Genomic DNA, 15,650 nt, shown 5'->3' with positions numbered 1-15,650 from the left:
ATTGAGAACTGCAAAGCTTTTAAGCACGTAGTTCAGGACCTTATTGACTCAAAGGCCATTAACTTTGCGACGACTCCTAATGTCGTCAACAATCCTATGCCGCAGCATAGTGGAGAAAATGTTAACATGGTTGAAGGAGAAGTCAAATTAGTCAAGGAGGTGTTAAAGCTGAAGACACCGCTGTTAGAAATCAAAGAATACTTGCTGAAGACATTCTGATGTTGTTGCTGATATTCCAAACATTGTGCTTGATCCTGATGTACTTGTTGAACTTGATTCCGATGTTTCGGACGTTTGTGCTTCAATAAATAAGATTTCTGAATATGACTGTGATGTTGCCACTATCACAATTTTCTACCCGACCGCTCAGATCAGTGTGCCAGTAGCGCAACCGGTACCACCAGTGCGACCGCATCAATCCACTATGACCATCACGACCCCTGGTCCTTTACCTTTCACCAGCAAAAGGGCCATTCTTTGGAATTACGGGGGGAGTGTGTACACGCATGATCATAGAATGGAGCAGCCACTGAAAATGGAAGAGGTGCAAGTTCAGAAGTCCGAACCAGAAGTTGAAATAAAAGATCCCGCAGTGGACAATGTTGGTGGAATCGGGCGATTCACCAGAATTGGTAGACTGTTCTCACCACCGGTTACCCAACCTGATAGTGCTGATGCCATGGCGAAGGCCAAAGGCAAGCCAGTTGTGAACGAGGGTACCTCTGCACCACAGGCTGGCTCTGAGCCTGCTTTCGCGAAGGATGTGGAAGAGCTTTTGAGAATCATAAAGAAAAGCGACTACAAGGTAGTCGATCTTTTTATTCAGACGTTGTCTAAGATATCTATTCTCTCACTCCTGCTGTGTTCAGAGGCACACAGGAAGGCACTTCTGAAGGTCCTTAATGCTGCATATGTGCCTCAGGAGATCTCAGTGAACCAACTAGAAGGGATCGTTGTAAATGTTCATGTAAACAACGGGTTGGGTTTTACTGATTCTGACTTGACGCCAGCTGGACGCGATCATAACAAGGCTTTGCACATTTCGATGGAATGCAAAGACACTGTACTATCCCATGTTATGGTGGATACAGGTTCCTCTCTCAATGTGCTACCCAAGAGAGCCCTGTCAAAGTTAGGTATAGAAGGTTTGATCTTGAAGCCTTCCGATCTTATGGTGAGAGCCTTCGATGGTTCTAAGAGGTCGGTGTTCGGAGAGGTAGAATTTCCAATTCAGATTGGATCACAAACCTTTAACACCGTCTTCTATGTGATGGATATCAGTCCTTCGTATAGCTGCTTACTGGGTCGTCATTGGATCTACAATGTTGGGGCAGTCTCCTCGACCTTGCATCAGAAGATCAAGTTCCCCGTCAATGGAAGAATTATCACTGTCTGTGGTGAGGAGGACATTCTGGTCAGTAACCTGTCTACATTCAAGTATGTAGAGGTAGAAGGTGAAATTCATGAGACCCTGTGTCAGGCTTTTGAGGCAGTTCAAGTCAAAGATGCAGCTCCAGTGGAAGAGGTTAAAGCAGGTGCCTCTATTTTATCCTTCAAGTAGGCACAGGCCTTGGTAAATTCAGGTGTTGCTCCCGGTTGGGGAAGTTTGTTGGATTTACCTATGAAGGAAGACAAGTTCGGGATTGGGTATCAGCCAGTATTGACTTCTACAACTTCAACGCCTCAGACTCGTCAGGGGCCGATTACTTTCTCCAGTGCTGGCATCATTCAGCACGGCCAGATCTCTACAATCAACAAAGAAGATGAGGATAGTGATTGCAACATTGACAACTGGATGCGTCCAAGGGTCCCGGGTGAAGTTCTCCGCGATTGGTCTTCTGAAGAGATTATCCAAGTCACTCTTCTTGAAGAGTAATTTTCTTTGTTTATTCATGCATATCCAAGTCTTACGTTCCGCCCAGGGCGTAATGACTCATTGTAGGGCTCATCTATGTGAATACCTGCATTTTTTATCATAAATAAAGGACTGAAGGAGAATTGCCATCCAAGGCGCAGCGGAATTTAAAAATTTCTCCATTTAGTGATCCTTACGAATGGGCATGATCAGTGATAGAATCGTTACCTCTTGTGGCGATTCAAACCTCTGGTGCAGATCTCTTGTAACTATCAAAACCTTGGATACAAATCCACGGGGCGATCACGAACGTTGAACGATGACAATGTCTCTACTCAGTCCACACAAACGGATTCCTTCAATCACAGTGCTAGCTGTTATGAATGAAGGCTTTGAGTGAGAGAAAGAGAGATACGAAATTCCAACTCTTCAGTTGTGTTGTATTCCCATGTCTCAATGCTTCTACCTAAGGGTTCTATTTATAGAACCACTTGTGTGGGCTTCAAGCCAAAAGCCCACTTAAGTGTATTTTGGCCCATATCTCATAATATGCCAAAATCACTTAAGTATTTGGTACCTTACCATATTTCGTATTCCACTTAAGTACACCGTACCTTACGATGTTCCTTAGTTACTCTATCTCTCATCAATCCGTCCTTTGTGTGTGACCCTATAGGTTTTCGCGATGTTGACAATTATATTAAATCACGCATTTAACATAATAAACAGTGAGCGGTATCTAGCAACACATCACTGCTACCCAAGTCACGAAAATGTCATGTGATCTGACAAAACCTCCTGTGATAATAATTATGTGTATAATTACCCTTTTGCCCTTATGTCTATATTGAACACAAGGTATAGACCATGTCACCCTTGTCCAGTTTAATATTGGGCCCATAGACATTTATCCTGTTATGCAGGATGGGCAAATTCCATCTAGGACACTCATGTCCCTCATCATGCTTTGTGGAGTACCCATCAACTGTCGTTATGGTTATCCAGTTACGGACAACGTTGGATCAGCAATAAAGCACTCGACTCTACATCTAGGATCCATAGTGGTTTCAGGTCGAAGAGTGGTATACACTATTATCACCATTAGAATAACTTATGACACTTTGCATAACTTTCTATATAGTATTCTCATAGTGGGTCAATCCGGTATAAATATTACTCCTAATATTCATACCTATGTTTAAGACATGATAACTCTTTATCCATGACCCATAAGATGTGATCATCAGTCTACAAACATAATAGTCTTAATGCTTTAATGTTATCCCACTTCACACTAAAGTTCGACTACGGATACTTTAAGAATAGTGTCCTTATGTTTAATGTGCTCTCATGATTAAGTCACACTTAATACATTAAATGGACTATCTATTCCAGGGACTTTATTAATCAACCATAATAAAGAAAATGCCTTTTATTATTAATAAATAATTCGATACAAGTACCAAAAGTATTGGCCTCTAGGGCTTACACCAACAATCTCCCACTAGCACTAGAGCCAATCAGGCATACCCCGTATGCCCATTGATCTAGTATGGCCTTCATGCTTCTGCTGCGCAAGAGGCTTTGTCAATGGGTCAGCTATATTGTCAAGTGTAGGTACTTTACATATTTTCACATCTCCTCTATCTATTATCTCTCGAATGAGATGATAACGCCTAAGTATGTGTTTGGATCGTTGGTGAGATCTAGGCTCCTTAGCTTGTGCGATAGCACCATTGTTATCACAATAGAGACCAATGGGATCCACGATGCTAGGGACTATGCCAAGTTCACTAATGAACTTCTTGATCCAAACAACTTCCTTTGCTGCACTCGAGGAAGCAATATACTCGGCCTCGATTGTAGAATTAGCAATTGTATCTTGCTTTGAACCTTTCTAGCTCACAGCGCCACCATTTAAGCAAAACACATAACCATTGGAATCATTCATATTAAAGCGTCCCCAAACCAAGACTTTACTTGTTGCATGGTAGGGATATTGTTTCCAATGAGTAATATGTCATCTACATATCATACCATGAACACTATCATGCTCCCACTGACCTTCTCGTAGACACAAGGCTCATCTTCGTTCTTGATGAATCCATATTGTTTTACTGTTTCATCAAAACGAAGATTCCATGAGTAGGTCAAAGGCTCATCTTGATCCATGAGTAATACATCACCTTGATCTGCTATGAGATATTCATATCTCTCAGGTAGGTTACGTATCCTGCCTGACCTACACTGGTCTTGTTCTACTTGAGCAGGTTGCTCTTACACAACTACTTGTGTTTCCTGCTCTTATTCCTCCATAGGTGTATCGATGCTTTGTGATTCTTGAATTTCTTCAAGCTCTACTTTCCTCCCACTTATTCCTTTGGAATTAAAATCCTTTTCTAGGAAGACTCCAGTTCGAGCGACAAACACTTTGCCCTCAGAAGGATTGTAGAAATAATACCCTCTTGTTTCTTTAGGATATCCCACAAATAAGCATTTGTCAGATTTGGGCTCAAGCTTAGTTGAAATTTTTCGTTTCACATAAACTTCGCAACCCCAAATCTTCATGTAAGACATATGTGGTTTCTTACCACTCCATATCTCATATGGTGTCTTTTCAACCTTTTGGATGGAACACGGTTAAGTGTATAAGCTGATGTCAATAGTGTATGTCCTCAAAAGGAGTTTGGAAGATCGGTGTGACTCATCATGGATCGGACCGTGTCTAACAGGGTTCGATTTCTTCTCTCAGATACACCATTCCATTGGGATGTTCCAGGAGGAGTAAGTTGGGATAGGATCCCACACTCATTCAGATGGTCATCAAACTCTAGGCTTAAATATTCACCACCTCGATCTGATCGAAGAGTTTTAATATTCTTACCTAGTTGGTTTTGTACTTCATTCTTGAATTCCTTAAACTCTTCAAAGGACTATGATTTGTGTTTCATTAAACACACATAACCATATCTACTGAAATCATCAATAAATGTGATGAAGTACTGAAAACCTCCTCTTGCTGGTATGTTCAGTGGTCCACATACATCAGTATGTATGAGGGCCAAAAGATCATTAGCTCTTTCACCTTTTCCCGTGAATGGAGACTTTGTCATCTTTCCAATTAAACAAGATCTGCATGTCTCATATGATTCATAATCAAAAGAGTCCAAGAGTCCATCTTTATGGAGTTTGGAAATGTGTTTCTCATTTATGTGGCCTAATTGACAATGCCAAAGGTAAGTTGGATTTAACTCATTAGGATTCATCCTTTTAGTATTAATGTTATAGATAGGCATTTTAAGATCAAGGACATTTAGTCCATTGTTCATTTGTGTAGAAGCATAGAATATATCATTCAAATAAATTGAGCAAAAATTGTTCTTTATTATAAATGAAAAACCAATCTTGTCCAAACAAGAAACGGAAATAATATCCGTGCTAATTGCAGGTACATAATAACAGTTCTCTAACTGAATTATTAAACCACTAGGTAAAGTCAATACATAAGTTCCTACGGCTAAAGCAGCAACCTTTGCTCCATAGCCAACTCGTAGATCGACTTCACCTTTTGCCAAATCTCTACTCCTTTTCAGCCCCTGCACATTTGTACAAATGTGAGAACCGCATCCAGTATCTAATACCCATGATGTAGAAGTAGATGAATTAATAACAAAAATACCTGAAGTTAAAGTCTCTACTCCATTCTTCTTATCTTCCATGTACTTTGGGCAGTTTCTCTTCCAGTGTCCGGTCTTACCTCAATGGAAGCAAGTGCCTTCTTTTGCTATGCCTCCATAAGGCTTTAAAGCAGCAGCAGTGGGTTTGGGTTTGGCAACTTCCTTGCCTTTCCCTTTATCATCCTGCTTAGTGGGCCTTTTGTTCTGTCTCTTTCCATTTCCGATCATCAGAATGGACTTCCCTTTTGACTTCAGATTCTGCTCGGCAGTTCTTAACATGGCGAGCAGTTCAAAAAGCGATTTGTCCATATCATTCATATTGAAATTTAGGAAAAATTGACTGAACCCATCTGGCAACGATTGCAAGATCAAATCAGTCGCAAGTTCCTTTCCGAGGGGAAAACCCAATCTCTCAAGGTTTTCCACATACCCAATCATCTTGAGTACATGGGGACCTACAGGGGATCCCTTAGCTAACTTGCCTTGAAAAAGGGCTTTTGAAACTTCAAACCTCCCATGCCTTGCTTGCTCTTGATAGAGCAACTTCAGGTGTTCGATCATATCGAACGCTGACATGTTCTCATGTTGCTTTTGCAATTCTGAGTTCATGGTAGCTAGCATGAGACAAGCAGTTTCATTGGCATCATCGACATGCTTCTTATAAGCATCTCTTTCTACCTTAGGTGCAGAATTAGGAGGTTCCTCTTCAGGAACAAGGGTCTCCAAGACATACAGCTTTTTATCATGTTTGAGGACAATCCTCAGGTTTCGGTGCCAATCCAGAAAATTTGTCCCAGACAATTTTTCCTTATCAAGGATTGATCGCAGAATGTTGTTAGAGGTGTTTGCTGTCATGGTAATCTACACAAGGATTAATGAAAATATAAGTATCATTGACATATTTAATTAGGCCTTTAATTAAATATGCTCCCACTATTTTACTCAAAGCAAATGACACCTCATCATTTGATTCGGAAAATCCCGTTGGAAAATTTTCTAGTGGGTTGAGATCCATATTTCACTTCGTTCTAAGTCCGCGTAGGCGGATTACACAAAACTAGGTTATTTAGGTAGGAACTCCTTCCAATTGTATCTCATACAACTCTCGAAAATTTCAGTTGGGTGAATAACTCCTTATTCTAATCCATCATTGTTGGTATAAGCCCTAGAGGCCAATACTTTTGGTACTTGTATCGAATTATTTATTAATAATAAAAGGCATTTTCTTTATTATGGTTGATTAATAAAGTCCCTAGAATAGATAGTCCGTTTAATGTATTAAGTGTGACTTAATCATGAGAACACATTAAACATAATGGCACTGTTCTTAAAATATCCGTAGTCGAGCTTTAATGTGAAGTGGGATAACATTAAAGCATTAAGACTATTATGTTTGTAGACTGATGATCACATCTCATGGATCATGGATAAAGAGTTATCAAGTCTTAAACATAGGTATGAATATTATGAGTAATATTTATACCGGATTGACCCGCTATGAGAATACTATATAGAAAGTTATGCAAAGTGTCATAAGTTATTCTCATGGTGATAATAGTGTATACCACTCTTCGACCTGAAACCACTATGGATCCTAGATGTAGAGTCGAGTGCTTTGTTGCTGATCCAACGTTGTCCGTAACTGGATAACCATAAAGACAGTTTATGGGTACTCCACAAAGCATGCTGAGGGACATGAGTGTCCTAGATGGAATTTGCCCATCCTACCTAACAGGATAAATGTCTATCGGCCCAATATTGAACTGGACAAGGATGACACGGTCTATACCTTGTGTTCAATATAGACATAAGGGCAAAGGGATAATTATACACATAATTATTATCACAGGAGGTTTTGTCAGATCACATGACATTTTCGTGACTTGGGTAGCTGTGATGTGTTGCTAGATACCGCTCACTGTTTATTATGTTAAATGCGTGATTTAATATAACTGCCAACGTCGCGAAAACCTATAGGGTCACACACAAAGGACGGATTGATGAGAGATAGAATAATTAAGGAACATCGTAAGGTACGGTGTACTTAAGTAGAATACGAAATGTGGTAAGGTACCAAATACTTAAGTGATTTTGGCATATTATGAGATATGGGCCAAAATACACTTAAGTGGGCTTTTAGCTTAAAGCCCACACAAGTGGTTCTATAAATAGAACCCTTGGGTAGAAGCATTGAGACATGGGAATACAACACAACTGAAGAGTTGGAATTTCGTATCTCTCTTTCTCTCACTCAAAGCCTTCATTCATAACAGCTAGCACTGCGATTGAAGAAATTCGTTCGTGTGGACTGAGTAGAGACGTTGTCATCGTTCAACGGTCGTGATCGCCCCGTGGATTTGTATCCAAGGTTTTGATCGTTACAAGAGATCTGCACCAGAGGTTTGAATCGCCACAAGAGGTAACGATTCTATCACTGATCATGTCCATTCGTAAGGATCACTAAATGGAGAAATTTTTAAATTCCGCTGCGCCTTGGATGGCAATTCTCCTTCAAGTGGTATCAGAGCCACTTACGAAACCATGAATCTGATAATTGTTTTTGTTCTGTAATAATATGATTAAAGACAGAATGAATCAAAGATTAAATTGAGATTGATCAAGTTATATATATATGATATATGTAATCCTGATGCAAAAAGTGTTTAGAAAGCACAACTCTTGTGCAGTCAAACCCCAATCACATAACTCTCTGACAACACAACCCTTGTGCCGTCACTAACCCTGATGCACCAATTTCAGACCGTCAAACACATCTCGATTGTTAATTCAGTATGATTGATCAACATGTCATTGCTTCACCATACTAATATCGGATCATAAGCAAACGACCATTGATCGCTCAAAGGAAAACAATCATTGAGTGTTTGAATGAACGAAACGAGAACACTATATCATATATAATGTACTTTGCATCAGGATTACATATATCATATATATATATAACTTGATCGATCTCAATTTAATCTTTGATTCATTCTGTCTTTAATCATATTATTACAGAACAAAAACAGTTATCAGATTCATGGTTTCGTAAGTGGCTCTGATACCACTTGAAGGTGAATTGTCATCCAAGGCGCAGCGGAATTTAAAAATTTCTCCATTTAGTGATCCTTACGAATGGGCATGCTCAGTGATAGAATCGTTACCTCTTGTGGCGATTCAAACCTCTGGTGCAGATCTCTTGTAACGATCAAAACCTTGGATACAAATCCACGGGGCGATCACGAACGTTGAACGATGACAACGTCTCTACTCAGTCCACACGAACGGATTCCTTCAATCGCAGTGCTAGCTGTTATGAATGAAGGCTTTGAGTGAGAGAAAGAGAGATACGAAATTCCAACTCTTCAGTTGTGTTGTATTCCCATGTCTCAATGCTTCTACCCAAGGGTTCTATTTATAGAACCACTTGTGTGGGCTTCAAGCCAAAAGCCCACTTAAGTGTATTTTGGCCCATATCTCATAATATGCCAAAATCACTTAAGTATTTGGTACCTTACCATATTTCGCATTCCACTTAAGTACATCGTACCTTACGATGTTCCTTATTTACTCTATCTCTCATCAATCCGTCCTTTGTGTGTGACCCTATAGGTTTTCGCGACGTTGGTAATTATATTAAATCACACATTTAACATAATAAACAGTGAGCGGTATCTAACAACACATCACTGCTACCTAAGTCACGAAAATGTCATGTGATCTGACAAAACCTCCTGTGATAATAATTATGTTTATAATTACCCTTTTGCCCTTATGTCTATATTGAACACAAGGTATAGACCGTGTCACCCTTGTCCAGTTCAATATTGGGCCCATAGACATTTATCCTATTACGCAGGATGGGCAAATTCCATCTAGGACACTCATGTCCCTCAGCATGCTGTGTATAGTACCCATCAACTGTCTTTATGGTTATCCAGTTACGGACAACGTTGGATCAGCAATAAAGCACTCGACTCTACATCTAGGATCCATAGTGGTTTCAGGTCGAAGAGTGGTATACACTATTATCACCATGAGAATAAATTATGACACTTTGCATAACTTTCTATATAGTATTCTCATAGTGGGTCGATCCTGTATAAATATTACTCCTAATATGCATACCTATGTTTAAGACTTGATAACTCTTTATCCATGATCCATGAGATGTGATCATCAGTCTACAAACATAATAGTCTTAATGCTTTAATGTTATCCCACTTCACACTAAATCTCGACTACGGATACTTTAAGAATAGTGTCTTTATGTTTAATGTGCTCTCATGATTAAGTCACACTTAATACATTAAATGGACTATCTATTCCAGGGACTTTATTAATCAACCATAATAAAGAAAATGCCTTTTATTATTAATAAATAATTCGATACAAGTATCAAAAGTATTGGCCTCTAGGGCTTACACCAATAAGGACGTCTTTTTGCATTCAAATATTTTGTTCACTGTCATTCTATTTTTGCAGTTTTCAAAAATCAAAAACAAAAAGTATTTGGCAATGAGTTGTTTAGTTTTCACTCCTTGTTCACACTCATAAGCACATACCATCACTCATGCAGATGCACGTCACCGGATCCTATTGATAACGATTCTGCTATGGCTCACTTCGACTTTGAAAATCCAATCTTTCAAGCTGAAGAAGAGGGTGATGAAGACTGTGAACTCCCTGAAGAACTTGCCAGATTATTAAAACAGGAGGAAAGGGTCATTCAACCGCATCAAGAGTCTATTGAAGTGATTAATCTCGACACCGAGGGCCCCAAGAGAGAAATCAAGATAGGGGCTGCTTTGGAAGATAATGTGAAGAAGGGGCTGATTGAATTGCTGCAAGAGTATGTTGACATCTTCGCCTGGTCTTATCAGGACATGCTAGGGCTTGACACAGACATTGTGGTACACCGTTTGCCTCTCAAAGGGGATTGTCCTCCGGTCAAGCAGAAGCTTAGAAGAACAAGACCAGAGATGGCTGTCAAGATAAAGGAAGAAGTGCAAAAACAGTTGGATGCAGGGTTTCTAGCGGTTACCAATTATCCGCCTTGGGTTGCAAACATCGTTCCAATACCTAAGAAAGATGGAAAGGTACGGATGTGTGTTGACTACCAGGATCTGAACAGAGCTAGTCCTAAAGATGATTTCCCATTACCTCACATCGATGTTTTGGTGGATAACACGGCTCAGTTCTTGGTATTCTCCTTCATGGATGGTTTTTCTGGCTATAATCAAATTAAGATGGCACCAGAAGACATGGAGAAGACAACTTTCCTAACCCTATGGGGCATCTTCTGCTACAAGGTGATGTCGTTTGGTCTGAAAAATGTCGGGGCAACATATCAACGAGCTATGGTAACTCTTTTCCATGATATGATTCATCATGAAATCGAGGTTTATGTTGATGATATGATTGCCAAATCTCAAACGGAAGAAGAACATTTGGTGAATTTGCAGAAACTGTTTGAGCGTTTGAGGAAATTCAAGCTGAGGCTTAATCCGAACAAGTGTACTTTTGGGGTGAGATCTGGAAAATTGTTGGGTTTTATTGTTAGTGAAAAAGGGATTGAGGTGGATCCCGCCAAAGTAAAAGCAATACAAGAAATGCCTGAGCCAAGAACAGAAAAACAAGTCTGGAGTTTCTTAGGGAGGTTGAACTACATTGCAAGGTTCATCTCTCACCTAACAGCCACGTGTGAGCCAATATTCAAATTGTTAAGAAAAGATCAGGCTATCAGGTGGAATGATGATTGCCAAAGGGCTTTTGAAAAGATAAAAGAGTATTTGTAGAATCCTCCAATCCTTATGCCTCCAGTCCTTGGGATATCGTTGATTATGTATTTGACAGTACTTAACAATTCCATGGGTTGTGTTATCGGTCAACACAACGAGACGGGTAGGAAAGAGCATGCCATCTACTACCTGAGTAAAAAACTCACAGATTGCGAGTCGAGATACTCAATGCTTGAAAAGACATGTTGTGCACTTGCATGGGCTGCTAAACGATTGAGACAATACATGCTGACTCACACAACCTTACTGATCTCCAAAATGGATCCAATCAAGTATATATTTGAGAAGCCAGCTCTCACCGGAAGGGTTGCTCGTTGGTAAATGGTACTGACAGAGTATGAAATCCAATATACATCCCAGAAAGCCATCAAAGGGAGTATTCTGTCAGACTATCTTGCTCAGTAGCCGATTGATGATTATGAGCCGATGAAGTTTGATTTTCTAGATGAAGACATCATGTACCTCAAGATGAAAGACTGTGAAGAGCCAGTTGTTAAAGAGTAACCTGATCCAGATGAAAAATGGACTTTAATGTTTGATGGGGCCATCAATGCCAAAGGAAGTGGAATTGGTGCTGTCATTACCACTCCGAAAGGTGCCCACATGTCTTTCACCGCTCGTCTAACTTTTGAGTGCACCAATAATGAAGTTGAGTATGAGGCCTGTATCATGGGTATTGAGTAAGCCATTGATTTGAGAATGAAGGCTCTGGACATTTTCGGAGATTCAGCTCTAGTAATCAATCAAGTGAAGGGTGATTAGAATACTCTCTAGTCTAATCTGGTCCCCTATAGAGATTACACGAGGAGACTGTTGACTTTCTTCATAACAGTAAAGCTGTATCATATACCTCGTGATGAGAACCAGATGGCAGATGCTCTTGCTACTCTATCCTCCGTGATCAAGGTGATTCGGTGGAACCATGTTCCTAGGATCAATGTTATGCGCCTTGATAGGGCCGCGTATGTGTTTGCTGATGAACTGGTAGTTGATGACAAACCCTGGTATCACGACATCAAGTGCTTGCTGAAAAATCAAGAGTACCCTGCAGGGGCATCCAACAATGATAGAAAGACTTTGAGAAGATTGGCAGGCAGTTTCTTCTTGAACAAAGACGATGTGATGTATAAGAGGAACTTCGACATGGTTTTGCTCAGATGCGTGGATAGACACGAAGCGGACATGTTAATGCAGAAGTTCATGAAGGCTCCTTCGGTACTCATGTCGATGGACATGCAATGGCTAAGAAATTGTTGAGAGGGGGTTATTAATGGATGACCATGGAATCTGATTGTTTCAAATATGCTCGGAAGTGTCATAAATGCCATATTTATGCTGATAAGGTGCATGTGCCACCAAATCCTCTGAATGTGATGTCTTCGCCGTGGTCGTTTGCTATGTGGGGCATTGATATGATTGGAAAGATTGAGCCGACTGCTTCCAATGGGCATCGCTTCATCCTTGTTACCATCGACTATTTCACCAAGTGGGTCGAAGCAGTGTCATTTGCAAAGGTCACCAGGCATGTGGTTGCCCGATTCCTTAAGAAAGAAATCATTTGTCCTTATGGAATTCCCGAAAGGATCACTATTGATAATGGTTCTAATCTCAATAACAAAATGATGAAGGAGTTGTGCAAGAACTTCAATATTCAACATCACAATTCTTCCCCTTATCGTCCTAAGATGAACGGTGTTGTTGAGGCAGCAAATAAGAACATAAAGAAGATTGTGCAGAAGATGGTCATTACATACAGAGATTGGCATGAGATGCTACCCTTCGCCTTGCATGGGTATTGTACTTAGTACGTACATCGACCGGGGCAACCCCTTACTCCCTTGTGTACGGTATGGAAGCAGTCCTACCTTTTGAAGTGGAGATTCCTTCTCTAAGAGTCATGCTGGATGTTGAGTTAGACGAAGCTGAATGGATTCAGACAAGGTTCAATGAGTTGAGCCTTATCGAAGAGAAACGGATGGCAGCCATTTGTCATGGGCAGTTGTATCAGAGTCGGATGAAGATAGCCTTTGATCAGAAAGTACGTCCTCGATGCTTCCAAGTGGGAGATTTGGTGTTAAAAAGGATCCTTCCTCCTCAGACAGATCACAGGGGAAAGTGGACTCCTAACTATGATGGACCATATATTGTCACCAAGATTTTTGATGGTGGAGCCTTAATGCTTGCAACTATGGATGGTGAAGACTTCGCTTCCCCTGTGAACTCAGACGCAGTTAAAAAATACTTCGCATAAAATAGACCCGTTGGACAATAAAAAGAATAGTCCAGGAAAAAAATGGGCATCCCAGTGAACCAAGAAAATTAAAAAGGTTCGGGAAACAGTTAGGGATTAAAAATGAAAAGATTATACACCCGGTAAGTTGAAAACCTGAAAAGGCACCTTAGGAAAAAATGGGTATCCCGATGGATTGAAAACCCAAAAGGGCGATCCAGGCAAAAGTTAGGGATTAAGCGAATGACTGTGTTCTGAGTAGTTATGAATCTCATCCCGTGTCGATAACTGGAAACTTTCGAAGGATAGGAAACAGTCCAATCACCTTTTCAGAAAGCTGATCATCTGGAGGATCTTGAAGACGAGCGGGTCATAGCAGAATTGGAACCCGATAGAAATCCATTTCACATTGCCATTAGATTAATTTATGTTCTTATCTTTTGGGCAATTACCTCTTTCTAGGGATTGCTTCCTGATGTAAATGCCTATTCAGAGGTCATTCAATCAATAAAATCATGCCATTCAGTATATCTCTGTATTCATTTTCATTTTACTGTTTTGTTTGCAAAAATGACGTACGAATTTTTTATAAACATTGCATCATGAAACATAAGAGCTTTACAGGTACATGCTTGATAAACATTTAAAATTGCTGTAAATTTTAAGTGCTTTGGATCGTCTATTCAGAACAGGTACACTCGGGGCATTTCCTTAAGGTTCCCAACAGACGATTGCGGGTGTTCTTCTTCTACAGTTGGTATTTGGTATCTTATCCCTGCAAAGTTGGTCCAAGCATTGGATTCTTCAATCCCCAGTAGGTTCTCACTACTGTACTTCCCCAAGCATTTGTTTCAGACTATACACTCCCCAGTAGAGTCGACAGTGCCAGACTGTATATCCCCAGCGGAGTTGACAGTGTCAGACTGTATATTCCCAATAGAAGCAGCTACTTCTCAGAGTTCGACACCAGACCCATGGTCTCTTTCCTTGAAGCAGAATCTCGGTACAGTATCAGTGTTTTGCTTCCCCGGCTGAGTCGTCTCTCTCGCAGATTATGGTTGCCAGAACCACTGTCGCTTTCCTCAGCAGCAAGCTTTCAGTGACATTCTCTCCCCAGTCAGAGTCTCGGTATTTTGTTATTGCCAGAACACCACGTGGCCGGTCATTTCCCCATAGAATTCATTGTGTTGTGCATTTCCAACAGCATTGCCAGGGTCCAGAATATTGTGATCATTTCCCCAGCAGAATTCCTTGCCTCGGCTTGGCGTTCTCTCTAACCTAGCATTTTGCATCCCTGCATGTAGAATCATATCGCATTGCATCCTCCCAAATCGCGTAGCATTTCCATTTTCATGGAGCATTACGCCATTGAAAAATTCAAACATACGCATGTAAAGCATAAGACATTCTCGGTATCCCAAGTGATAAGCCAAAAGTTTATTTCCAGTACTCAAACTGAAGTTTGTTCATGACTTATCCTCTATTATTCCCAGCAGAGGGCGTTGGCCCACACGCCACCTCAATTATCATTTTCCCTATTTCTGTCGACGCTGATAGGCATGAAAGTTTCCGGTATTCAGACCGAAGTGGTATTCAGGCCAGTTTTCTGGTATTCAGACCGAAGTGGCTCAGGCCAGTTTTTCGATGTTTAGATCGAAGAAGTTTCCGACGTTCAGGTAAATGCAACTTGTGGCATTCAGACCAGTTTTTCGGCATTCAGACCGAAGTGGCGCTCAGGCCAGTTTTTCGGTAATCAGACCGAAGTGGCATTTATTCCAGTTTTCCGATATTCAGACCGAAGTGGTATTCAGGCCAGTTTTCTGGTATCTAGACCGAAGTGGCATTTAGGCCAATTATCTGATTTTCAGATCGAAGAAGTTTCCGACGTTCAGGTCGATGCAACTTGTGGCACTCAGGCCAGTTTTTCCAGTATCCAGACCGAAGTGGCATTCAGGCTAATTTTCCGATGTTCAGATCGAAGAAGTTTCCAACGTTCATGTCGATGCAACTTGTGGCATTCAGGCCAATTTCCGATATTCAGACCGAAGTGGCATTCAGGCCAATTTCCCGATGTTCAAACCGAT

Source organism: Lathyrus oleraceus, chromosome 1 (genome assembly GCF_024323335.1).
Source record: "Lathyrus oleraceus cultivar Zhongwan6 chromosome 1, CAAS_Psat_ZW6_1.0, whole genome shotgun sequence".
NCBI lineage: Eukaryota > Viridiplantae > Streptophyta > Magnoliopsida > Fabales > Fabaceae > Lathyrus > Lathyrus oleraceus.
This window is presented reverse-complemented; position numbering follows the sequence as displayed.